The following is a 26,461-nucleotide window of genomic DNA, read 5'->3' as shown; positions in this document are numbered from 1 at the left end:
TGTGCTATTTGTTTATATTTATTGATTGTGTAACTGTTGTCCCTTACCTGGAACCCTTATTCATATAACTTTCTAAAAGTAGCATTTACAGAATTGAAACGGAAAATCCAACTTTGCCATTAAAGGGGGTTTTAAATTGCAAATCTTTAGACAATAAACTTGAAATTCCTACCTGCTCTCAGTTTGAAAGTTATCACTTATTAAATGTAATAAGTTAACCCAATGTTGTTCTATGGGAGAAGTAGGCCTTGCAGTTGTGAAAAACGAATGTAAGTGTTTATCACTAGCAGGATATGTAAAAGTTAAAAGTACATGTCCAGCTTTTTAAATTCACTGCATTCTGTCCTTTGGCTATTTAGGGCCTACCCTATGGGTGACTGTTATGCAGTATTAAAAAATAAATTTTAGGCCTGGAAAAAAATGTATCTTGACAGGTCGAAATAGAAGGTTACACTGCACACACAAGCCGCAATTGCAGGCCGGAGGCATGTTTAAAAATCTACTTAAGAGGGTGGCACAATTGGGGCGGCAGGCCACCTAATAGCATTTAATTCATAGGAGGGTGAAGTCAAAATGTTTGGAAATGACCCAGCAGAAAGGGTCAAGTCCAATAGTTTATGGCAAGCTTCATCTTCCCCTTTGTGTCCTTTAGGGGTTGCTATAGAATCCGCTTATATCTCCTTTTCTCTTTTAATGAGTGCATATCTTTTACAATGCATCCTAAGGAAGTGAAAACTCTGATCATTGCCTATACCTGTAAACTACTGCGTGCTTTGTTCTTCTCAAATGTTCAGAACAAATAAGATGTTTAGACATCTTCCATCTGGTATAACAAAGATATTACAATTAACAATAAAACCATAGTTTGGAAAACTTTAAAAAACAAAGGAATAATATGGGTACATCCATTAATATTAAATGGATCCCCTGCAGATTTCCCTCAAGATCAGTCTTAGTTTCAATTATCCTAATTACTTGAGAAATCTTATACCTCCTTAATCTATGCTGCTTCCCAACATTATTCTACTCTTAGTTCTCATTCTTCTCATCACAGCCAAACGTAAAGCATCAATACTTTATTAAACATTAAAGCCTCGAAATCCTTATAGACCTAAATTCAAAATAGATTTGTTTTGGGAGCATGAGTTTCAGACTTCTTGGTCCATTGAACTTTGGGACCAATTTATATTTATAACCACCTGTTCAATACCCCCACATCTTTAGCTCATTTTAGCATTGATCTCACACCTAAATGTTGGTCTTGAGACAAGCAACAATGTGACCTACACCATATGTGTTGGACCTGGATCTTTTTGCAAGGTTATCCATAAACGTTTTGCCTTCTACCTCCTATTTTTTTAACCTTCTTTTTGCTGGCTTTCGGACTCTGGGCACTTAATCGCTGCTAACCAGTGCTAAAATGCATATGCTCTCTGTCTAAAATGCAAAGGTAATTGGTTTCTCCATGTTTGTCATATTTGATGTATTAGTAAGTCCCTAGTATAGTGCACCTGTGTGTGCAAAGGGCCTGTAATTCAAATGCTACTAATGGCCTACAGAGCTGATTGTGCCATCCACATAAGTAGCCCTGCAAACATGCCTCAAACCTGCCACTGCAGTGTCTGTGAGTACAGTTTTAAACTGCCATTTAGACCTGGCAAGTGCACCCACTTGCCAGGCCCAAACATCCCCTTTAACTACATGTCCTCACCCCTAATGTATGCCCAAGGCAGTCCCATGGGCAAGGTGGAGAAGTGTGGCTCACTGGTTAGAGGCGGCAGACCCGTAAGCAGAGAACGGCCCGGGACCAGGGTTCGATTCCCGACGCGGCAGGGTCGTGGACCAGGGTCAGCGGACTCGATAATTCTCGCCTCGGTGCCTACTCTAGTCAGAAACCACACTCGGCAACTCTGGGCATCAGCTTGCCTCATCTTCACAACGGCCCCCCAGACCGCCGGGGATGCTTGGTCGCACCTTAGAGATACCCATCAGGGACCATCTCTCAGGGTGAGCCAGGACGGGTTCCCCAGCGGTCGAAGCGTGGAGATACTCCTCCGGGAGTCGATTCCTAGCGCTATATAAACCCGCAATTAAATTAAATTAAATTAAGGTGTAATATATTTAAAACGTAGACCATGTACTGTTGTGTTTTACATGTCCTGGTACTGAAATACTGGTAATTTCATTTTTCACTATTGCAAGGCCTATCTCTCCCATAGAGTAACATGGGAAATGCCTTGAAATACCTTTCAAGTGTAATTTTCCATTGGGAGCAGATAGAGAATTTGAGTTTGGGGTCTCTGAACTCACAATTCAAAAATACATCTTTTGGTGAAGTTGGTTTTTAAATTGCGCGTTTGAAAATGCCACACTTGGAAAGCGGACATTTTCTTGCTTAACCATTCTGTACCTCTGTCGGTCTGTAGAATACACATCTGGGTTGGCTGACAGTTGTGCTCTTGGGCATTCACTCTAGACAGTCACACAAAGGGAGGGGAAGTGTGCCTTGCAAATCCTGATGGGGCCTTCCTGAGCTAGAGTGGTGGGAGGAGTTGTCAATGACACCTGAATAGGGCTGTGCCTGTCCTCACAGGAAGCTGTCCCTACCCCCCTGTAGTGTGTCTGGAGTCAGGACAGGGAAAGGCAGGGTCTTGTGCACTACAAAGCCTTTCCTTTTAAGCTTGCCTACTTAAAAAGGTAAAATGGCGTATAAGTATTGGTACTCTGACTGCCCAACTTCTGGACTGAGGACACTCAGCCTGGAAGAAAATGTGGATGCTGAGGGAGGGAGGGACTGCCACTCTGCCTGTTTCTTTGTTGTACTGGCCTGCTGCGTCTGTCCTGGGTGTGAAAGGATTGGACTTACTTTGCTTTCTATATACTGCTTCCAAGGGCTTGGGTGTGCTTGCATTCTGTTAAGAAGTCTCAGGTCCCTCAAAGACTTCACCTGCCAGCATCTTCTCCTGCGAGTCATGACTTGCCAAGTGGTGCCAAATCCAGTTCCTGCCCTTTGAAGTGTAGCCTGTGGATCTTAAAGAGAAAATCCATGCACCTGCACATCCGAGCACCTGCTTTATCGACCCATGGCTGCCAAAGATCAAGGTGTTGCCTCTGTGTGCCCCAAAGTATGGTTCCTGCTTGTCGCAACAACCACAGCTTTCACCACAAGCCCCAGTCCTGGGCAGGAGCTCTACTTGTTACATTGCATGCCACAGGACAGTTGCCAGTGTCTCTGCCTATGCTCTGCTAGTCGCCTGCTAGGTAGAAATCGACCACTCCGGGAAACAAGTTCTGTAAGCCCTGGATCTATCAGAGCAGGCACAATAAGCGTTGGGAGGAAAAAAAACTCACTGACACTATGTTGACCACACCCTATAGATATTTTTATTTTGATAATTACTATTAAACATCTTCCAAGAACAAATCAAAAGTCCCAAAAACAGTTCACCAAAAGAAGTTTTGAGAATAAATCACAGGTGTAAAACTATAGATGGGACTAGCTAGGATTAGTATACAAAAGCAGTTTATACCTTTTTTTATAACTGAACAAAACAAATAACTTGGTAGACAAGTTAAGCCTGAAGTAATCGCTTTAAAGATCAGACATTGTCATATGAACTCAAAAGAAAAGTAACACACATACACAGTTTTTAGTAAAAGAAATATGAATGAGGGGGCGGGTAAAAATAAGTTGCTTTCTCACTGGAGTGCCACTGAAAACCAATTCCCCAGAATAAACCTAGAAAAATATGCCTGACAGAGGGTTGTACGTATGAAGAGTAAGTAGACTAAATAAACTAATAATACTTTAGATGTTTCTATAATGCCTTGACAGAGTTGTGTCCACCCGTAGGAAAGAAGGCAGACTGAATCATGGGAGTTAAACAACTTCATCGGGTGAGATATAGAATGTTGAAACACCCCCTATGGGCACTTTGTTAGAAGAGGATATCTACCTTACAAAGTGGAATTGGTTTCAAAATCTCCTGCAGCTTCCAATCCAGTAGGTGGGTATACCACATGGCATGAATAAAAACATAACTGCAATGATAGAAACAAAACTATAAGTAGGAATTCCAGAAAATAAAATGCTGCTAGGCAAAACAGTGATTAGATTTTAGACACAAGGAAAAAGAGATAAATATCCATGAGCCCCAACTGATTTCTTTTAGAAAGTGCTGACTGACACCTTATGATAACTTGTAAGAATTTTTGACTTGATTATGATACACAAGTACATAAAGACAAATAATTTTTAAACCACTATGCTCTTTTACTGGTCTTGTGAGCATGTTTTTTCCCTGTTGAACAAAAATTAAACCATTGTATTAGCAACTAGTTCAATATAGGACCAAGAAAATGTTTAATAATGCTGATATCATTCATATTATGGGAATTTCACACTCATGTCATACTGCGTGATTATGATGACGTTCACTACAAACTTTTAGAGCCGGTACAACCATAACTCATGCAATTGTGCTATTTTTAGAGCGAAATGTGTTTGTGTAAAAGAATTGACTGATGTTTCTTCCTCCAGGATAGTCCTTTGGGAAGACACTACAACATTAGAATCTTGGTGTCACCAGGCTCCAGAATAAGCTCCTCCATGTCAGTTGAACTCTGTGGTGACAGTTGGAGCTAGCTGTGGCTGAGGTGTACACAATAAAGCTTCTTCTCCACCTTTACCTGTCCATATCTTCTGTTGACTGCACCCTTCTGATTTTACATTGGTGACGAGGATGGGTTGTGTCTAGCATCCACAGGTGTACACCTCAACACGCTCTAGATGTAGTTCCTCACATTGAGCACTGCAGTGAAAATTTCAGCGAGACTGATGGTATTTGACACTAAGCCTCATGCTGGAGATCGTCTAAGCACCAGACTAAAGTGTAGCGCTGAGAGCCAGACCTATCACTGAGTTATGTGAGTACTTGTAAGAAGCTGATGGATGGCTGTGAGCCCAAGAACAGAAATTAGTACCCCAGGGTGTCAGTCAAAAATAACTGAAATCTTATCAATGGTGTGTGGAATGAATCAAATGACACTTTCATCCCGAAACTCGACTGAAAGAGTGATGCTGGGGAAACTGACTGTCAAGTAAGCATTAGTGTAGGCAAGCGAGTCCCTACCCACTAAAAATAAAATGAAGGAATGAAAAATTAATTTGCAGAACACATAAAATCAAAGGGTACTTTGACGAAAACCTGAGAAACAGAGCTCATTAACCACAGCAATGCCCTAATAAATTAGGATGAGAAAAGTCCGGTTTTCCAATAATTTTTGAACAGGACAAAAGAGTCATGTCTAGGACTGTGTGTAGGCAGGGAGTTCTATAACCTGGGAATGATGACTTTCCTACCTGAAGGCGATCTGAGTAGCCTGCCTGGAATATACCAGTTGAAGAGAGCAGAGAGATGTTTAGACCCTCTGTGTGTTGTCAGCATATGGGAGCGTTTGGATACCACAGGAACATATCAGTTCGGCAAGAGGGGTGGCATACAGATTGAAACAGGTGGGGCTCAACGAGGACCCCTGAGGAACCCCACACAGAAGACTAAATACCTTAGCTTTAAAGTCTCCACAGCTGACTACATGCACCCTGCTGGTAAGGAAGGAGTGGCAGAAGGTAAGGGCTTTCCCACTGGCGCATGCCTGATGAAGATGATGTAACAGACGCACAGGTGCGATAGGCTGCTGACAGATCCAGCAGGACCAGGACAGCCACCCCACTCTGATCCACCTGATACTAGCAGTGGCAGCAACAAGTGCTGTTTTTGGACTATTGACACTTCTGAAGCCATTCTGTGAAGGGTCAAGGACAGAACAAGTGTTAATGAACTTGACTAATTCCTGATTATATTTCTCCAAGATTTTGCCAGGTGTGGGCAGGAGAGAGATAAGGTGATAGTTTTTTATGTCCTCAGGGTCAAGGTTGGACTTTTTAAATTGGAGCAAGCATAGCTTCCTTTCAAACTTGAGGGAAAATCCCTGAATCTAGGGCATGATTATGTACTTCCTGCAGAGTTGTAGCTATGCAATCAGGTGCCAACATTTTGGGTGGACCCCAATTTAAGGCTAAATCGAGTCCCAAGAGGACTTCGTTCACAAACTTTTCCAACGTTTGATGACCTGGATGATGATTTTCTAGGGAAATGGGAGGAAACCCTCTCCAACAATTCCACTACTCTAATACACATCATAATAGAAAACGCTGAACGTAAAGTAATTAAATTACAAAAAGAAATTACCGATCTAGAGAGAGAAATCGAGGCCTTGGATCTGAAAGAGGCAACAGAAAAAAACTATGTAATTTTGAATGAAATACTCACAAAACATCAGAATGAAATAAAAGAAAGAAAAACCAGACAATTGAAACAGGACGAGGTTGACTATCGGGAAGGCCGAGTCTTCACATTCACTAGGAAGTACGACAAACTAGCGCAGAACACCCAACGTACAGACAAAACTGTTCAGGTGGATAACATCTCCATCTCCTCAAGCTCAACATCATTAAACAGTATTGCCACCAGTGAGAGCGAGGTGGAAACAGAGGTTGGGTGCAGCATCTGACAAGACATGTCCAATTTTTTACGCGAAATCAGGACCATAAGACGAGAGAATCGCACACAACAAAGAGTGATTCCAAAAGACGCAAAACTCGCAGAGGGAAGAGAGGCGGACAAGGAAGAATACAAAAGGAAGTTGAAATCCGGAGACACGAAGAAATAATAACCACCGTCCAGGACGTCCAGGTAGTCAATTTATACTCTAAACCCTTAACAAACGAAATGGTATCACTCCTCAGTAAAGGCTTAAATTTCAAACCACATGAGAAAGGAGACTCATGCAAAGCGAAAATCGAATTGTTCAGATTCATTAGAGGCCTTAAATTGAAAAAACATTTTGCTGGAGTACCAATCACCAACAGACCCAAAATTACCACCATAGACGCTAATCCTTGCAGCTCACTGAGCATCAATGATCTCAAAGAAACACACCTACTTTTATCAATAGCGGACTGTGATAACCCTGCTTTCAGCCTAGAGGATCTGTTCCATAATTTGGACATAGAAACTAATCAAACCATAGCTAGTGGACTCAAGAACAAATCCACTTGGTCACCCACTCTCCCAGGTGGTAATCCTGTGGATATCTTTTGCAACCTAGTGTTACAGGACATAGAGAACCATGACAATAAACACAATGGTACCAAATACAGAGGCAGAGACAATCTAACGAGACAAGAATGATTGGCCCTCAACATCTTGAGCACTGACACCGAAATCATAATCAGAGAGGCGGACAAGGGCGGAAATGTGGTGGTCATGGACAGGTCTGACTACCACAATTAAATTCTCTCCCAACTCCAGGACACTACCTTCTACGAACTACTCGGTTATAATCCTATGGGTCCACTGACTATCCTCATTAATAAACAACTGAACGAATGGCGTACCCAAGGAATAATTGATGATGACGAGGCACTGTACATAAAGGTTTCTAGTCCAACATATCCATGGCTATACACCCTTCCGAAAATTCACAAGAGACCAGCTTTCCCCCCAGGCAGGCCTATAGTTTCCAGAATGGGAGGTCCAACCGAGAAACTTTCCCAGTATGTAGACCTGTTTTTAAACCCTATGATCCAGAACCTCCCTTCCTTTATACAGGATACCAAGCATATTCTGAGCATATTGGCAGATATTCAATGACAGACGGGCATTATTATGGCCACTATGGACGTGGTGTCATTGTACACATCCATCAAACCAGACATGGGTATACAAGCCGTGACAAAATTCCTACACAACAGACCACCAACCATCTGGCAACATACGAACATGCTACTGTCCATGATGACTATCATCCTCAACAACAACGTGTTCATGTACGATAAACAGTGGTACAGGCAGACCAGGGGCGTAGCTATGGGCTCCAAATTCTCCCCTTCTTTCGCAAATTTGTACATGGGCTCTTTGGAATCCGAATGGATATGGGGGAGAAGAGGATCAAACTGGACTGATTCAATTATCTATTGGGGGAGATATATCGATGATTGCCTCCTCCTTTGGTCTGGCACACAGGATAGTCTTGAGGATTTCTGCAGACATTTGAATAGCAATGACATGGACAAGAGGTTTACGTGTGAATCCAGCACCACCAGGGTCACTTTCCTGGACATAGAACTAAGGATAACCATCTGCACAGTCGTCTCTTCTGCAAGGAAACCTCCTGCAACGCAGTTTTGCATGCTGGGAGTTCTCATCCTCCATATCAGACCGATAATATCCCCTTTGGAGAATTTGTTCGCGCCAGACGCAACTGCAGCGAGGACTCAGAATTCCAAAAATGTATTAAAGACATGGAGACGAGATTCTCCAACAGAGGCTACAAACCACAGGTGAACATCAATGCTTCCAGCAGAGTGCACAAACTGGACAGGACCGCCACACTGACAAAGAAGAAACCAACAAACCGCAACAATGAACAGGTCAGACTAATGGACTACAATAAGACCAGTCACACCGTGAAAAAAAGTCTCCACAAACATTGGAAGATACTGCTTGGGGACAATTCTCTGATCTGAAAGGGGTATTAAGCCCAAGACCCTCAATCACCTACAGGCGAGGCAAGAATCTGAAAAGCAGGCTAAGCCCTACTGTACCTCGTACAACCAAAGTGACTTCATGGCTCATGCCACACTCTAAGGGCTTTTTTAAGTGCAGATGCTGCGGTGTTTGCAAATGGGCATGCCATGGAACCAAGAATTTCTATGGTTACAACAAAAAGAAATACAACATCACTCACAACATCACATGCAACACAAAGTATGTTACCTATGTGCTAGAATATACCTGTAAAAGCCAGTATGTGGGAAGCACTATACGAGCACTCAAAGAACGCATCAGTGAGCATGCAAGAGCACTCCACCAACAAGATGCACGCTACCCAATGGCGCTACATATTGCTTCATGCCTCTCACAAGGCCTTCACAAAAAATGTAATTTCTATGGAATTAAGGTTACAGAGGCAAACATAAGAGGAGGCAATCGCGAACTCAGGCTCAGACGTCAGGAAGCCAGCTGGATAATGCGCTTACAGACAGTGCGGTATGGGCAAAATTCGGACCATGAACTACAATACTTTTTGGGAAACGGATAGACCACCACCTGCAAAATACGAGCACGTCGTTAGCTTTCTTTGACCCTGACCCATGTTTTTTCTTTTTCTCCATAATTTTTTGATATTACGACACTGCTACATTCTTTTAGATGTTGCGTGTTTATTCATACTAACACGAAAAATAACACTCTCAGGACAAGTAACAATATGCGTTCCAGCTTGTGTCACACACGACAAATTGTTTAAGTTGTACCCTAATTATACCCAAGTGATATCATGTGTTTAAGGATTTCTCAAATGCTATTGTTTGTACCTAAGTGATAACATGTGAGGATTTCTCAAATGTGATTGTTTGTCTATGTTTTTTCAGATCCCCATAAAGTGACGTTTTCTCGCTCAGATGTGTACTTATTTCATTACTTAATACTATAGTCCATACTCTTTCTTTTCACCACTTACTCCTGCTTTAATAATTCTTTTCTTTCCACTTTTTTGTGAGGGCATTATTAAGCCTTCCCAATTTTCTCTTCACTCGCTAATCTAAACTTGATGGTTACAATTATACTCGATGCCTCCCCTATCCCAGATACACACCCTGCTCTCTAGTGGTTGTACTCCTAGAGTCTCTTGTCTTTTTCGATTGCCATGGAACATGGATACAGACCCATTTCCGATCACACTGGATTCCCAGTGAGTGCCTTTGTTTATTTACATGACTTTGAACGACTTTCGACCCACTTCCGGGTGCACGGGGTGATCGCTTGACACTCTAGTCCTCCTTGCTTCTTTCACTTATTCTCCCACCTTATACGGCTTCTTTAGTCCTAACCTGACAGATCGTAGGTGTTCTCAGTTACATTGGAGGAACCGTTTGACTGCATACGTGAGGCGTCTGCATTCCAGGTAAGCGCTACCCCCCCACCATAGATTCCATTCTCTTCCTGATAAGTGGGCTGGCCCCTGATACTATATTGATTCGTACCTTTGTTTTCTTTTCCCCCCTTTTTTAGACTGCCAAATCAACGACGGATGTACCCGCCTGTTGTTGTTTGTTTATTTTTTACCTTCCTGTGAACCTTCACCAATTACCTAGTACATTTACCCGACAACGCCGGGTTGGAAATATCACCGGCTAACCGGTAAGCCTTCTTCACTTTCCTGCCCTCCCCCTTGTTTTTTGACTTACTGCCTTTTGGTTTATTTTCATTAGGCACGTACTAAAAAAATGTTTTGTGCCCCCCCCCTTACCGGTCTTTCCTCTTTTTACCCACAGAAACAGTTATACGTAAACCGCCCACAGGTATTTGTTCTGATATTACCATGCGCGGCATTACAGTTTTGCTTCTTTTCCACTGTTGTAAACTTTTCTCTTCTTTTCAAACTAAACATACCTCTTGCCGCTTTTCTGAGATTCTTTTAGAACCGCAAATCGAATGACTGTTGTGGGACATCCCTTTGACATAGGCACCATTTTGATATATATTATTTTCTGCTGTCACATGATACGTAGGATCAACATGTTCTGTCAGACTTCTTTGTTTAACTTAGCGTAATGGTATGTGTATGCGCTATCTTCTGATCTTGTACGGTCTGACAATGTTTATGATTTTTTACGTAGGTGTCTTATGATGATACAAATTATTGCATGCTTTCAGGACCGCGTGTTTTAAATTTTGCTCGCAGGCTACAGATTGTTTGAACGCTAAATGCAGTGAACTAGGCTTTAATAAGAACATATAGATTATTAGGCTCATAGTTGATTTGGATACTCAAAGCGATTTTGTTTCCATCTTTACCGTTCATTTTCATGTAGCATGGTCACCCACGCGCCATGACACCTGAAATTCTGTTGCTTGTGGTTTTTCTCCTTACAGATCTCTTATGACTTAACAGAGACTATGTTTTGTTTCGCCTTTTCTAGACCCTATGTTATAGAGCCTTTTAAAATGTAATTTTGTTCTTTCACTAGGGTTCGCTCTATGACCTGTGTGAAGTCTCGCTAATTTTGTTTTTGATACTTCTTTTTTTACTTACATAGGGGTTTACACACACTTGGAGGTGTTTTCTTGCGCTTTTCACGTCCTAACATGATGGCTTCCAATGTATATGTATCCATACTATACTGTGTTATCTTGTTTCTTCTCCGGCCCTGAAGAGTCACGAGCTAACGGCTCGCTTGACGAAACACGTGTCGGCTGGTTATGTGTTTTTTGTCTTGATGTCACCCTTCCAGAACAGGAGGGCTTAATACATCTTAGAATATTTTACCTATTTGTGCCCGCCTTGTCTCATTACTCAGGACTTGCGCTTTTTGTACGTTGCACAAAGGAAGAAAACCTATATGACTAACTCACCTTAACGTGCGCACTGGAATTGTGTTGTATTCAATTTGTTGGGCGCTTGCCAACTGTTACAGAGGTTCTTGGGTTCTCCTCTGTCCGTGTTGCACCGTTTATATTATTTTTCATTTGCTATTGTCTTTACCCACATTAACCGCTACCAGCATAGGCGCCACTTTTTCTTGTACACTTCAAAACCCTACACAGAACTGCTGACCCTGATTTAAGACTCCTAAGAAGCTCCTTGGTTTTCAGCTCAGAAATAGGAGGGAAAACAGCTAGCTTAGATGACTCAGTAGAGATGACCAGTGATTCCATTGAAAAACTGAGCTCAACAGATGAGGGAAATTCAGAGTAGATCTTAAGTATTTTGTCTCTGAAATATATGGCCATTCTGTCGCAAAATTTTTGTGAAGAGCCAGTGTGGGTGGGGGATATAAATGTTATTGTACGCCATCGGTCTTTCAGAGATTCCTGTCAAATATGCTCATGGATATCATCGGGTTATTCGGTTACCAAGATGATATACTGATTTTTGGTCACTCACAGAAAAGCATGATGGGAGGGTTAGGCAGATCTTAAAGTAATTCATAGACTATGGCCTTACTGTAAAGAGAGCAAAATGTAATATACAATATGAAGAAATAAATTGTCTTGGGCACAAAAATCTCATCTCAAGGCATTCAATCAAAGCAGAACTAGCAAATATAACGAAGATGGTAGCATCGGAATACAAAGATGGCCTGAGATCATTTTTTGGAACGACTCAGTTTTAGAGCATATTCATTTGTAATTTTGCCAGCCGGACATACCATATGCAAAAGCTATTGAAAAATAGAGTGAGTTTTTAGTGGTATGAGCTTTGGCAGAAGGAATTTGAAGATGTGAAAATTGCTTTGTCCACTGTCCTCAATTTAAGGGCATTTGTGCCAGGAAAGAAAACTGTTTAGGGGCAGTACTTCTGCAGGAAAATGAGAAACTACAGCATTTGCTTCATATGAGTTGACACAACCGGAAACAAGTTACCCTGTCATCAAAAAAGAGGCTTTGGCAATGTACTCGGCACTTACCAAAATTAGAAATTTTCTTTGGGGAACAACATTCAAATTAAGGGTAGATCATAAGCCCCTTAAGGAAGTGTTTTCTAAAAAGGAATATATGCTATTTGTAGCAGGATCATGAGATGGATAGTTAATCTACAAGAATTTACATTTGAAGTAGAATATATTCCTGCGGGGGGAAACTTTGCAGCAGATTGTTTGTCCTGGTTACTTGGTGACAAAGTGTTAATTTGGAAAATACGATATCAATGCACGTCATGAGATATGGATATATAATGACGAACGTGCATCACTGTTGTTCAAATCATCCAATGTCTCCCCCCTCAACCCCAGAAGTACGTAGTCAGGCAGGCCCTGCGACCTCAGACCAGAGCAACTGATTGACAGATCACAGGTGGGGTGACACGCAACCCTTAGACAAATGCCAAGTTAGGAATACCCAGATTGATCCCACAGATGGGCAGCGACACCAGAATGGTCTCAGGAGACTGGCCCCCAATAAAACACGTTTGGCAGGAGGGGCGCGTGTTCCCAAAACTCCACAAAGTCAAATGCTGCACTAAGTTAGGAACACTCAGCGAATCAGAACATCGCACGCACACTACACACAGTGATCACACGCTCCCCACGTCGGACATCTGGACACATACCTACTAGCTCCCCATTGTGTCCTCTTAGTGTCGAGACCCACCTGCGCTTCTTATCAAATGACCAGATTTATGGCTCTGAGACTAGGCCCAGATTCCTGTTCTAAAAAGAATGCACAAATCACTTTATTACATCTTGTGAAATGTATAAAATAACGGTGTCACGGGGTCCAGTCCTGCCCCGTAACGAACTCTGAATCTCGGTTGCAGGAAGGACGCGGGCCCTTTAACAACTGGGAGCCCTGCGAGGAGGATTACCCTCCTCCGATGACGTGGTGGCCGTCCCGCCAATCAGAGAGCGGATCAGGTCCTGAAAAGGGAGAGCCGGAAGACGCCGTGGTGTGGATGGTGCGGAGCTCGCCGGCACCGAAGCCCCGTAGAGGAATCACCCACCAAGAGACCCGGACAACGGAAGGAGGACGAGAGCGAGGTACGGCGGAAGAGGAAGGCAGCGCGAGTACAAGCAGTCGGCTTTCCGACCAGGCGGACGAAGACGGCGCGAGGACACCGGAGAAGCCAGGAGGCCACCGTTCCCACGCACCGCCCAGCCACGCGCAGGAAGACGCGTGGCTACACCAGGTACGTGAACGTTTGCGTACCCTGTTACCCTTTAAACGGGTCGGGAAGGGGCAGCAGCGGGAAGAGGGTGGAAGGCAGGGGCACGGGGATTCCTGAGCACTCACGTGCACTCTTTGCGGTTGGTCTGCTTTCCTTGGTGACGGTAGCCTGTTCTCCCCTCACGCGTGTTGCCCTCACTCCCCTCCCTGACGCTATAATTTTGACTATCAGCTGTGAGCTAACAGCCACCTGTCTTTCTTTTGTTTTGGGGCTGGCGAGAGCGGCAAAGAAGCAGAAGAAGGAGACGCGCTGGGAAGACCTTCCTTTTATTTCATGGACCTGCCGCCTAGACTTTGTTGTGTAGTTGTGACTTATGAGAGACGCTGACTCTGTGTCTAAAATAAATATCCATAGACCCTCACTACCTTTTGGGCTCATTTTCTTCTTGTGCACCCCTAAGGTGACAGACGGCCAAAACCAAAATACTTTCAGACCCCGAATCTATTGCCTGCTCTCCCAGCTACTGCGTTAAATTAAACCAACTGTTCGTGTTTTGACTAATTGCTCGTCTTACATTTTTTCATGGTAAATTCTTATTCGAACAACAAAAGGAAGAAGGTGGTTCTGGTGACAACAATAATGAAGATATAGAGTTACAAAAGGAAGATGTATGTATGATAACTAAAGGAATTGTTGAACAGGGAAATTGGAAAAGAGTTAGAAACTGACCCGGTCTTATGCAAAGTATGTGAGGTGTGAGGTGTTAATACAAGGTTGGGATGGAGGGGAAAAACTTGGAGCATTTGAGATCACGTTGGGAGGCCAGAGGAGAATTGTCAGTTTAGCGGGTACAACGTAGATACCTCCAGATTCTATTAAAAATAAACTAATTGACTTAGCACATAAAGGACATCTTGGTATTACCAAAAACAAACAAAGGATTAGATAAGATTTGTGGTGGCCCGGTTTCGACGTTCAAATTTGTTTCAGACGTCTACACCAAGAGAGTCAAATCAACACTAAGACATTTGTGAGCTTTTTGATGGAAATCTTTATCTAGCACCCTTCTCACAGATAATGGGGTCCAGTTTTGCTCCAAAGAGATAAATGAATTTTAACAGTGTACTCAGATTCTCCACAAACTGCCTGCCTTAGATGTTATGTTATGTTATGTTATGTTAATTAGACTTCTATAGCGCTCAGCTGCCCCAGCAAAGGGGCGTCCCGGCGCTTTGACCAGCAGAGAAGCCAGCTACCAGCGAAGGTAAAGGGCAGCAAAAACAGTAGCAGGGGCGGTAGAAGAGGTTAGATCCTGGATGGAAAAAGGTGCGTCTTAAGCACCCTCCTAAACAACAGAAGGTCATTAAGAGCACGGATATGGACTGGTAATGAGTTCCAGAGTTTTGCCGCTAAATAGCGGAAGGAGTGCCCTCCAGCTCTACAACATTTAAAACGCAGTACCGTGACCAGACCAGATCACTCCGAAACCAATGGAATGCTAGAAAGGTTCAATAAAGTACTGAAATAGTGAAAAGCATATCACCTAACTCCTCATCAGTCCAAGAAAATAACTCTGTTTGAACTGTTCAAAGGAAGGAAGCCCATTCTAGACTAGTACCTGGGTGGATGAAGCGGCATAAAAGTTGGGTGAATGTTGATAAAAATCAACATTGGAGGGAAAAGTAACAAGAATTGCAGGCAGCTAGCGACAAGATGTATGATAAACTACATGGGACCAAATTGATAGAATTCAAAGTAGGAGACTGAGTTAAAGTTCCCACTGGTTACATGAAATGGTCCAAATATACCTAACCCATGAAAATCACATATATATCAGAATGCAATCAAAACACAACATGGTAGGATTTGGAATCTAGGAAGAGAAGTGAAACATCTTTGGCCTAGTCAAAGCAATGAGAGGAGAGAGAAAAACAAAAGTCAATTCTGGGAGTGAACAAACTATAGAAGATGAAGTGAGGCACAATGGTGGAGATGCCAATGTCCCTGTCAGATCAATCCTTGTTTTAGCACCGTATCCTTGCATCCTATTTCTTAGTTTTTTTCATATTACATGCAGTGTATATTTATTTGGGTGATTTGCCTTTGTTGTGTTTACTTGTTTTACTGTGCCATGCAATGTACTAGCACGCGCGCCTTGCCCTAAGCGTTATGACGTCAGTGAGTTCCATCTGGAACGCTGGCAGGTTAATGACAGTAGTAATGACAGTTGCTGCGAGAGGCTCTTGGCAGTAAGACGTGCCTTGGTGTCAGTGTGCTTTTTTAATAAAGCCTTTATCAACTTACCTGGAGTACGTGTCATCTCTACAATTTGGCAACGATACGGGATCACTGACACCCCGACGAACCCACTAGTGGTCAGCTGTTCCACATCTTTGTTTCTGAGAACGTCTTCAAGTAGCCGAGTTTTGCCTTTCTCGTTTTCCTTCCGCAAGTCACTGATTGTGGTTTCCAGCTCTTCGCCGGCTGTTTCATCATGCGGAGTCTTCAGGGAGTGATGGGCTGAATGACCTCATTCAACCTGTGTTGTCCTTCCGTCATCAGGGGCAAGAACTACATGGCGGCAGTTCGGTTGTCCTGTATTGAGAGGTTGGCCATCCCTGGAAGCAGTGAGTTGGACATCGTTCCTTTCACCGATTGTTAGCCGGTGAGTTTTGTGTCGACCGGCCAGCTGTGGGGATTCTGCGTGTTGTCGGAGTCCCGAGTTGGGTGCTTTCAGAATCCCGAGTTGGATGGTATCTTCACCTTGAGGGAATCTGTATTTGCCTATCATTGACTGCTTTGGAAGTCTTTGTTTGGGTGGTCTTCATCCCTGGAAGCTTTGTGTTTCAAGTTATTGCCCTCACTGAGTTCAAGGCGCACTTCAGGCGAACGGCGCATTCCTGTCAGGGTTTCTGTGGACGTCGCACTTCAGGCGAACGGCGCATTCCTGTCAGGGCTTCTGATGACGTCACTGAAACGTATACGTCGTTTGACGTCTGGTGGCCATTTTTGAAAGAGAGTTTTCGGTCTGAGCGTGTCTCCTGCTACGGTGACACACACACCAATTCTTTCAATAACTTTGTTTGGGGGCTATCAAGAGCAGATTTGGAGCGCGTTTCCAACGGTGGCACGCAGACCTGCATGTGGCATATTTAGAGCGTGACTACTACAACGGTGACACGCACACCTATACCTGGCATAATAAGAGCGTGTCTCCTACAACTGTGACACGCACACCAATTTGTGTGATTGCATCTTGTGTGGCAAGTATTGACAACGGTGACACGCACACCAGTGTTGTTGATGACATCTATTAAGACAATTATCGGCATATTCGCACACCTATACATTTCTGATAAGGCTGATAAGGAACTATTTTACGTGTTACTTAACGGTGACACACACATTTTGAACACTATTTCCTAAGCTATTCACAAAAGTAGTGGACCATATTCAACGGTGGCACACACACCTTATCTGCAGTGACAAGCACGACTTTTAATATATTATTTCTGTGTTGGTTAAAGTACTCTCTCTTCTACTTCAGCAGTCATGGCCTCAGGAAATGTGTGGAATCTGTCTCCCCCACTACCTTTCATTCCATCAACAGGTGATGATGCACTTAAGTGGGAAGAGTGGCGGGAATATTTTGAGAATTATATGTCTACTTTTGAAGATGAAGAAGAATTGACCCCTGAAAAGAAGAAAAAAATTCTTCTTCATTGTTTAGGTGCCAAAGCTATGAAAATTTACAATCGCATTAACAAAAAACCTAGAACAGGTGATGTGTGTTATAGTTTCTAAGAATACAAACAGCAAACCCCGTGCTGGTTATGTACAGAGAAAGGATTCCAGTTATAAAGTGAAACTTTCTGATGATAGAAAATGTTTTAGATGTGGTAGCAGATACCATTTGGCAAATGACAAATCTTGTCCAGCTTTGAGGCAAAAGTGTTCAAATTGTGGTGTGTTTGGGCATTTCATTGCCATGTGCCCAAAGAAACAGAAAGGGGGAAGAAACGTAAAAGCAGTAGTTCTCGATGAACAAGAAGATGCTATCTCCTCAGATAATGAGGATATGAATTTATTTGTGTTGAATGTTGATGATGGAGGGAGCAAAAAGAAGAAACCGATATGTCACATGAATATTGGTGGGGTGGACATTTCAATAGTTGCTGATTCCGGCTCACCTTATACCATCGTTAACGAAATGGTGTGGCAGGAAGTTACAGAGTCCTGATATTTTCCCTAAATCATTTACATATGATCCTATCGAAATGTTGGGTTTCAGAGAATTACAGTTTCAATTTAAGTCTCGTCAAATGTTAGGCAAACTGTATATCTCCAAGGTTGGTCCGTCTGTGTTAGGATGGATCGACCAAGGAGAATTAGGAATAATTCTGGATCCTAACAGCCCGAATCCTGTCCTGATTTTACAAACTGAAGAGGAGTGTAACAATTTCTTCATGAAAAGGTATCCCAAGGTGTTTTCTGAGAACATTGGAAAACTTAAAGGTTTTGTTCATGAGATCAAACTTAAAGAAAATGCCGTTCCTTGAATACACAAGTCTAGGAACATACCGTTTTCTATCATCGGTGAAGTGGAAGATGAATTGAAGAGATTACAGAAAGAGGGTATTATTGAGCCGGTAGAATCAGCGGAGTGGGTTTCGCCCTTGGTTATCGCGAAGAAACCCAACGGCAAACTCTGCCTATGTGTTGATCTACGCGACCTCAATAAGAACATTTTGGTTGATCAATTTCCCTTGCCGAAGATTAGTGAAATGCTTTCCTATACCAATGGGGCCAAGTGGTTTTCCACTATTGATCTAAGCTCAGCCTACCACCAAGTGGCTTTGCATCCTAGGAGTAGGAGCCTCACTACGTTTGTAACGCCCTTGGGATGTTTTAGGTTTAAGAGGGTACCTTTTGGACTGGCCTCGGCTGCGGCCATGTTTCAAAGGTTAATGAGCACACTATTTGAGGAGGAAAAGAATCTCCTAATTTTTCAGGATGACATCATGGTAACAGGCGCCACCAGAAGAGAACATGATGAGAAACTGAACAGAGTCCTGGGGGTACTTGGACACCATGGGCTCACGGCTGATTTGCGTAAGTGTAAATTTGCTACAAATAACGTTACTTATTTGGGACACGAAATTGATGGCAGTGGCATAAAACCAAAAAAAGAACTGTTATCTGCAATTAGGGAAGCCCCTTCACCCAAGAACAAGGAGGAAGTCAGAGCTTTCCTAGGCCTTTCGGAATTCTATGCCAAATTTGTACGTAATTTCTCTTCAAAGACTTTTCACTAAGGGAACTTATCAAACAAAAGAACAAATTTGAGTGGAGTGCCACTTGTGAGGAATCCTTTATAAGAATTAAAGAAGATATTTGTAAAGCTCCATCCCTCCAGGGGTTCAATCCCTCTCTCCACATCATTGTCACTACAGATGCTAGTAGTCAGGGGTTAGGAGCTGTACTTTCACAGATTACTGGAGAAGGAAAAGAGGTGACTGTAGCATTTGCCTCGCGTTCGATCTCACCCACAGAAGGAAGGTATTTGGTGATTGAGAGATAGGCACTGGCGTGTGCATGGGGTTTGGATCATTTTAGACAGTACATATGGGGTTACAAGATCACCCTAAGAAGTGATCATAAACCTCTAATAAAGGTACTTTCTACAAAGGGTCTTCAAGTTGCATCCCCCCGCTTATCACGCATCTCCATGAAGTTGCTAGAGTTTAACTACGAGGTCGAGTATCTTCCAGGAATTAAAAATAAGGTTGCGGACTGTCTAAGTCGTTTACCTAACACTGATGACCAGATTTCGGACATTGAGACTTTTTGCATAGCCAACATTGTAGAAAAGATACCATGTATTTCTGGTGCAGATTGGTCTGCAGCTATGGAGGAAGATGTTGTACTCCTTGAAGTAAAGAAGTATATAAGAGCTGGTTGGCCTGTAAAGAAAAAAGTTCCTGAACATTTGCATTCGTTTTGGGAACTCAAGGATGAGCTGTCTGTTGAAGGGGATTTGGTACTGAGGAATGGCAAGGTCGTTCCTCCCAAGTGTTTACGTGCTAAACTACTTGAGATTTGCCATGAGGGGCACCTTGGCATAGGTAAAACCAAGAGTAGAGTCAGAAATTCGTACTGGTGGCCCAGGTATGACATTGAAATCGAAAGGAGTGTCAGAAATTGTGTGGCATGTGAGAATTCAGACAAATCCAAGCACAGACTTAGGCCACCCCTTCAACCCCTTTCTTGTCCATCTATGCCCTGTGTCAGATTAGGAATTGACATTTGTGGACCCATTCGAGAACACGATGAACTATTATACCTTATAGTGTTGGTAGACCATTTTTCTAAGTGGCCAGAAGTAGAAGTGGTCCTGAATGCTGAAGCCAAAAGTGTTGTGGGATTCTTACTTAAGTTATTCCTTAGAGAGGGCCTCCCAAATTGTATTGTATCTGACAACGGTCCACAATTTACGTCTGCAGTATTTAAAGAATTTATTACTAAACATGGGATCAAACATAAAACCACTTCTGTATACCATCCAGCTAGTAATGGTGCAGTTGAGAGGTTCAATCGGGTGATTAAAGGAGTGATTCAACTAGCTAACCAAAATGACCTGTCATGGAGAAAGCAACTCATCAACAATCTTTGGGCTTTCCGGGTAACTCCTTGTGAACCTACAGGTGCCAGTCCCTTTGTGCTTTTGAGAGGGAGAACCCCCATTACTAAGGATAATGTGGGTTGGGCAACCCCCAAAAGAGAGTGTTGGTCCCCCGAGGAGGTTCAAAGAAATTTACGGGATTCACAGATTGTTGGTAAGAGATACTATGACTCTAAACATGCATGTAAAGAGGTTTTCATCCAAGTAGGAGACAGAGTTAGAATGAAGAAATCTAGGTGCTCGAGCAAAGGGCAGAATCACTACTCACAACCAATGGAAGTCAAGAAAGTCTTTTGTAATTCTGCTCTATTGAGTGATGGCAAAACGTGGCATTTTTCTTCATTGTCACTGTGTAAGGATGGGATGACCACGTCTCATTCTCAATGCACTCCTGTTGACCGAGATGGTTCCTATTCTCAAGACTACGATTGGATTCTGGATCGTGAGGCTTTTGGAGGGTCTCATCCACATGGTACAAACGATGTATCTTCAGGTACAAACGATGTACCTTCTGGGGGTGAGAACACTTCTGATAGTTCACGGGTTCGGGATGACAGTAGTAGTAGGCTGAGCGAGGAGTTATCGGAAGTGTACAAAGGATATCAGACCACTAACGATACAAATGTGGATTTAGATGATTCTGTTGATGAAGATTTTACGTCTCAGGACGTCAGTTTAAATGACGAGCCTATTGTGAGCAGATATGGGAGAGTGGTCAAACCACCAGCTAAGTTACACGATTTTGTGCGTGATTAGCAGTTGGTCTCATCTCCTTTCCATAAGTCTCACTCGTTGGTTCTCTACAGTCCTGCTTTGTTTTTACTGATAAGGAGATGTGTTGTGTTTACTTGTTTTACTGTGCCATGCAATGTAATAGCACGCGCGCCTTGCCCTAAGCGTTATGACGTCAGTGAGTTCCATCTGGAACGCTGGCAGGTTAATGACAGTTGCTGCGAGAGGCTCTTGGCAGTAAGACGTGCCTTGGTGTCAGTGTGCTTTTTTTTAATAAAGCCTTTATCAACTTACCTGGAGTACGTGTCAGCCTTCTTTTTAAAAAGGAGGGATGTGTGGTATCTTCCTCACCTGATTGTCATCAGGAATATACTAGAACATTATTATCTTAGTGTCATCAGATTCTAGAATAAGCTGCTCCTGGTCTGTTGGACTCTGTGGTGACAGTTAGAGCTAGCTGTGGCTAAGTGTACACAATAAAGGTTCCACTCCACCTTGTACCTGCCTCTATCTTCTGTTGGATGAACCTTGCTGATTTTTTCACTAACGCAAAGACACATTCACAATCAAATATAGCGCTAAACGACAGACCGGTATTTTGCGTAATTTTTCAGAAATGTTGTGTACTTACTCCCAAAAAATAGTACGCAAACTTTAGCACACCCCTAACCAATAGTTAACGTAGTTCTTAGGCGATGTTGCTTGCATGCATGGTCTACGATGTATCAGGTGAATGTATGTTTCTTCTTTTCCCGTTTTATTTTTAGGTTTCGACTTGGCGAGGGGCGAAGCCCCTCCCAGATCGAAATCTTTTGTTTTCAGTAGTGAGGTTCGGACCGCCTCTGTTTCCAATTGGCTAGCTCCATAAATGGAGGCTAGCCATTGGGAGACAGAGGCTGTCAATCGCGCTTTCTCTCGAAAACGCGATTCGGGGGCGTTTCTGGTGCTTTTTTAAGCCCCGCCCCTTTGTCCCAGGCCGCGCTGCGATTGGCTGCCGGCCCGGGACACCCCCGTGACGTCATTCCTGGGCCGCGCTGTGATTGGCTGCCGCCCGGGACACCCCCGTGACGTCAGCCAATCACAGCGCGGCCCGGGACCTGACTTGTTGTAGATAGGCCTCTAAATTGTGTTTTTATCTTGTCACTCCAGAACAATACATGCTCGTGAAAATCACTGCTGAAGAGGTCAGTCACAGAGTCAAAATGACTGACTGTTCACTTCAGTCACAGGCAGGATACCCGGCTCAGTTACAAACTCCCATAGACTGACAGTCACCTCATGACACACACTGCACGCTCAGGTCAGAGTCAAGATCGGCGGCTGACTGCTCAGTTACAGTCAGTCACGGACACGAGCTGCCCGGGCCAGACGCCGTCCGATAGCGGTCAGTACCAGGGCAGCCCGGTGGGGGGAGGCTGCGGCTGCTCTCGGAGCTTCTAGGGACGGATGTCCCCGCCCAGAGCGCCGCGTCACTTCCTCTCATTCACATGCACGCTGGAGGAGGAGAGACGGGCACCGGCTGCAGGAAACACTCCCCTCCGCCGAGCGCCAGTCCGCCGGGCTCCATGCACCGACCGGGGGACTAAGGAGGCACAATGTGGCGGGGGCAGGGCGATCACGGCGTGCCTGCTGCTCACCCAGCTGCACCTGGCTCCAGGTGGGTCCCTGCGAGGGTGTGTGTGTGTGTACTGAGAGGAAGCGGCGCCGGCTGCACATGCAGGCAGCCCCTACTGCCTTTATCGGGCAAACCCCCGTGTTTTCATCTGTGGGATTAAATAGCTCGTGCCAGGCTGGTTGTGGCACAGTGATGCGGTATAGTGCCCAGTTGTACATGCATCCATTGAGTGGTGTTTGTAGGGAGACCCCGGTGGTACCTCTGCCAATGACAGTTCCGGAGGACACTTCCTTGGCGAGGCGCCTCATGCAAGAGGAAGCTGGCAGCATCAGCTGCTGCTGGGCCTAACGGGAGCTTTATTGTAAAGTTCATTGTGCGGTGTCGGTCTGGTGGTGTTTGAGAGGGCTGTTGTCGCCTCCAGCTTGGAGCGGCACTGCCCCGTTTTGTCATCGGTGACCAGACACCCAGCGATGGGGGCGTGCTTGTGTGGTCCCCTGGCGTGCTGCCATCATTAGGGATGCGCGCGTGTGCCTTGTTAGTGTTTACATGGGCGATCCCGCGGGATCGATCACTTTTTGCACACACGGGTGTCGGTGGAGCCGGGGCCGTCCCTCGCACGTCCTCGGTGCAGGGTCGCGTCTCCGTGCGCACCGGGCTCGCCCCGCCGTGCCTTTGTTCACAGATCGGTGTGACAGCCGCTGAGCGCTGGGCTGTGCCCCCGGTATTAGCGGCTGTGGGGTGGGAGGGAGCCGCGCTGCAGGTGCACGTGCGCTTGGAGTGGTCTTCAGGGGGCGGTGGGTTCAATCGGTGAGGGATGGACTAGTGAATACGGGGTGAGGCGTGTCCCGTGCACTAGAGGGGAGAGGTGTTACTCCATGGTGCGTTGGGCTGCAGTCCTGGGATGTGTGTGGGCTGAAAACATGAGTATATGGTGCTCCATAAAAACGGAGGGCCGCTCCTGGGAATTAAACACGCAAATGCTATGTTGTCCCTTGCCTTGAGAGGCACATTTAGTGTTTTCTTGATTGTTAGCCAGTAGCTCTTTGCATTCTGGGACTTGTAGTTTTTTGCATTGTAAGTATGGGCTCGCAATTCCCAGCATGCAAAAGGGGTTTTGACATGGAGTCACTTGGCATCTTTGAGAAGTCTTTCCAAGGGTAAGGGACTGCAGTAGTGGAGAAGGGTGTGCTGTAGGAACTCATTGTTACTGCAAGGAGTGAGGTTAGAGGGCGCCGCGTCCAGGGGAGAGGTGAGCCCCAGCAGGGGAGTTAAAGGGGTCAGGTGGGATGAAAGCGATGGAGGCTTGTTTATATAGCACTTCTACTATTTCTATAAGCACTAGACCTTAGTAAAGTCTTCCATTTTGCCCGTTCTTCTATATTTGAAAACACCAACGATCTCACCCGCTGTCTACACATGAGGGATCCTGAGTGTGTGCGTGCATGTGACTGCTCCAGTGTGTACGTGCATGTGACTGCTCCAGAGTGTGTGTGTGTGACTGCTCCTGGGTGTGTGTGTGTGTGTGTGTGTGTGTGACTGCTCCAGGGTGTGTTTGTATGTGACTGCTCCAGTGTGTGTGTGCGTGTGTGACTGCTCCAGTGTGTGTGACTGCTCCTGGGTGTGTGTGTATGTGACTGCTCCAGAGTGTGTGTGTGTATGTGACTGCTCCAGTGTGTGTGTGTGTGTGTGTGTGACTGCTCTGGTTGTGTGTGTGGCTGGCTCTGGGTGTGTGTGGCTGGCTCTGGGTGTGTGTGGCTGGCTCTGGGTGTGTGTGTGGGTGGTAGTAATTGCTGTCTGCTGAGCTCGTCCGTAGGGTACAATAGTTCTCACATTTGCGAGAGATTAAGCTATTGGCAATGTAAATGACAATGCCATTTATTTATCTGTTTTCAAAATCAACACATACATACAAATTTTGTCATTTATAATGCCAATAGCTCTAACTTCTCCAAAGGCGAAACCGTTGCATTGTAAATGCTTGTTTTAATATTTTCTGCTGAACGCTTTACAAAATCTCAATAAACAAATATTAAAAAAGATAACCTAGTTACTAAACAGGAGGAAAGTGCCATATATAGACATACACACCCACGCATCCATTAATGAGTAGATAGATGAAACGAAGCTCCTCGAAATGCTCTGGAAAAACTATAATTTGTAATAGTATTAAAAAGAACAGGGAGTGTTGAAAACCGCTCACTGATATCTGGCCCATGTCATAGTCCAAACAGCTTCCGCAAACATTGGGGAGGGGGTCGGCATTTGGAAGAAGACAGTGTGCTATTCACATCGCCCCAGGGCAGCTCTAGCCCTCCCTCATCGTTCAATGTTCCAGAGGCAACATTCGGGTTAGTAGGCAGACGTCAGGAGTAACTAATACTTTGAGGCTGCCCGCACGTGACTTAAGTATAATCCCGGCATAGTGGGTAGCCATGAAAACGGAGCAGGTGTTGCTCGTTTTCATTATTTCCCGTCTGTGTCGCAGCGTGTAAACAAAAAAACGTAAGATGGCCGAGGAAGCGGGAGGTGCAAGTGGGAGGCAGGCAACACACAGCCTCAGTGCGCATGGGTAACGCGCGGCTGATGGGGCGGGCGAGCGGAGTCCAACGCTGCAACGGAGGGGGGAGCCGGTGCGCAGGGCCTGCTTCCTCCCTCCCGCAAAACATACTGTGATAGTATTTACTTAGACTAGTCACGCGCCGTTTATAAGAGGGGGAGGAGCTCAGGGCCCGTCACTCAGCACAGAGGGGCGCGTTGCAGCGGTTGCCTGCATCCCCGTAGGAGAGGAACGTGCAGAACCGGAATCGCTGGCCTAGGGGGAGGCGCGTCAAGTTAACATTTAAAAGCTCACCTCTGGCCCGCTCCTCCTCGAAGTACAGTAGATCGGCCTGCTCCCAGCCCGCGGCGGGGCCGGCAGGGCGGCTGCTGCCCGCTCATCCGCCTCCAGCGCAGGTCGCTGGGCCTCGCCGCGCCCGTGGATCCTTGGGATTCACCAGATTTTTTTTTTTGCCCCGTCGGTCCCCGCGTCAGACAATGAAATCAGAACGCCCTATCATCAATTCTAATCATGATTGTGACGTCACGGCAGACATCGGCCAATGGGCACGCGAGATCAGCTCTGACATCGCCTGCCTCAGCAGAACGGAGACTCTGATCGCCTGCCGAGGCACGCCCACTGCCGCCGCCCAGGCCAGGCTCTGAGGAGAGATGCCAGAAACCGGCGGCAGAGGTGGCAGAGAGCAACCCCCACCGCTGAAGGTGCCGGCTGGGGAGTCTCTCCCTGTTGATACGAGAAAGGACGCTGTTCCCGTTTTGCATCTGCGGGGAAAACAGCAAATGCCTCTTGATGGTTGCTTCTATGTCTTCCCGAAAGAGTGGTTATGTATTCGCAAATGTTAAGGTCTTAAGTTCGAGCTGTTAAGATTACCAGCCCCTTGCATCACGAACTTCAGAAGGATTAGAATTTGTCTTTCTCAGCACTGGATTTGCTCCAATTCAACTTTTAATATAATTATTAGAGTTTTAGGAAATTAAAATATTGTGTATCAATTTGGCCAGATGTTTTGTCAAAATCGTAACATGCAAAGCTTCTGAATTTGTAAACAGTAAATAACAATTGCAAAATCTTTGTCGTTTTTGAAACTCGTATGACAAAATTGAAAGAGGCAATAAGACTGCTTCGAAATATTTGTTCCGTAAAT

At 44.7% G+C, this 26,461-nt stretch overlaps 1 protein-coding gene across 5 annotated transcripts in view; it reads right to left on the bottom strand.

The window, feature by feature from the left end:
- HDX (highly divergent homeobox) overlaps positions 1 to 25,823 on the bottom strand; it is a 345,086-nt gene extending 319,263 nt beyond the window's left edge. Inside the window, exons 1-2 of one of the 5 annotated variants that reach the window (XM_078688482.1) lie at positions 25,612 to 25,823; positions 3,957 to 4,041 (exon numbers count right to left, since the gene is read on the bottom strand). The gene's annotated coding sequence lies outside the window, so the exon portion shown is untranslated. The remainder of the gene's footprint in view (positions 1 to 3,956; positions 4,042 to 25,611) is intronic. The other 4 variants (XM_078688487.1, XM_078688485.1, XM_078688486.1 and 1 more) reach the window with 4 other exon arrangements.
- Positions 25,824 to 26,461: the final 638 nt, after the last annotated feature.

Source organism: Lissotriton helveticus, chromosome 4_1 (genome assembly GCF_964261635.1).
Source record: "Lissotriton helveticus chromosome 4_1, aLisHel1.1, whole genome shotgun sequence".
NCBI lineage: Eukaryota > Metazoa > Chordata > Amphibia > Caudata > Salamandridae > Lissotriton > Lissotriton helveticus.
The sequence above is the reverse complement of the archived record's forward strand: the minus strand, read 5'-3'. Positions and strand labels throughout refer to the sequence as shown.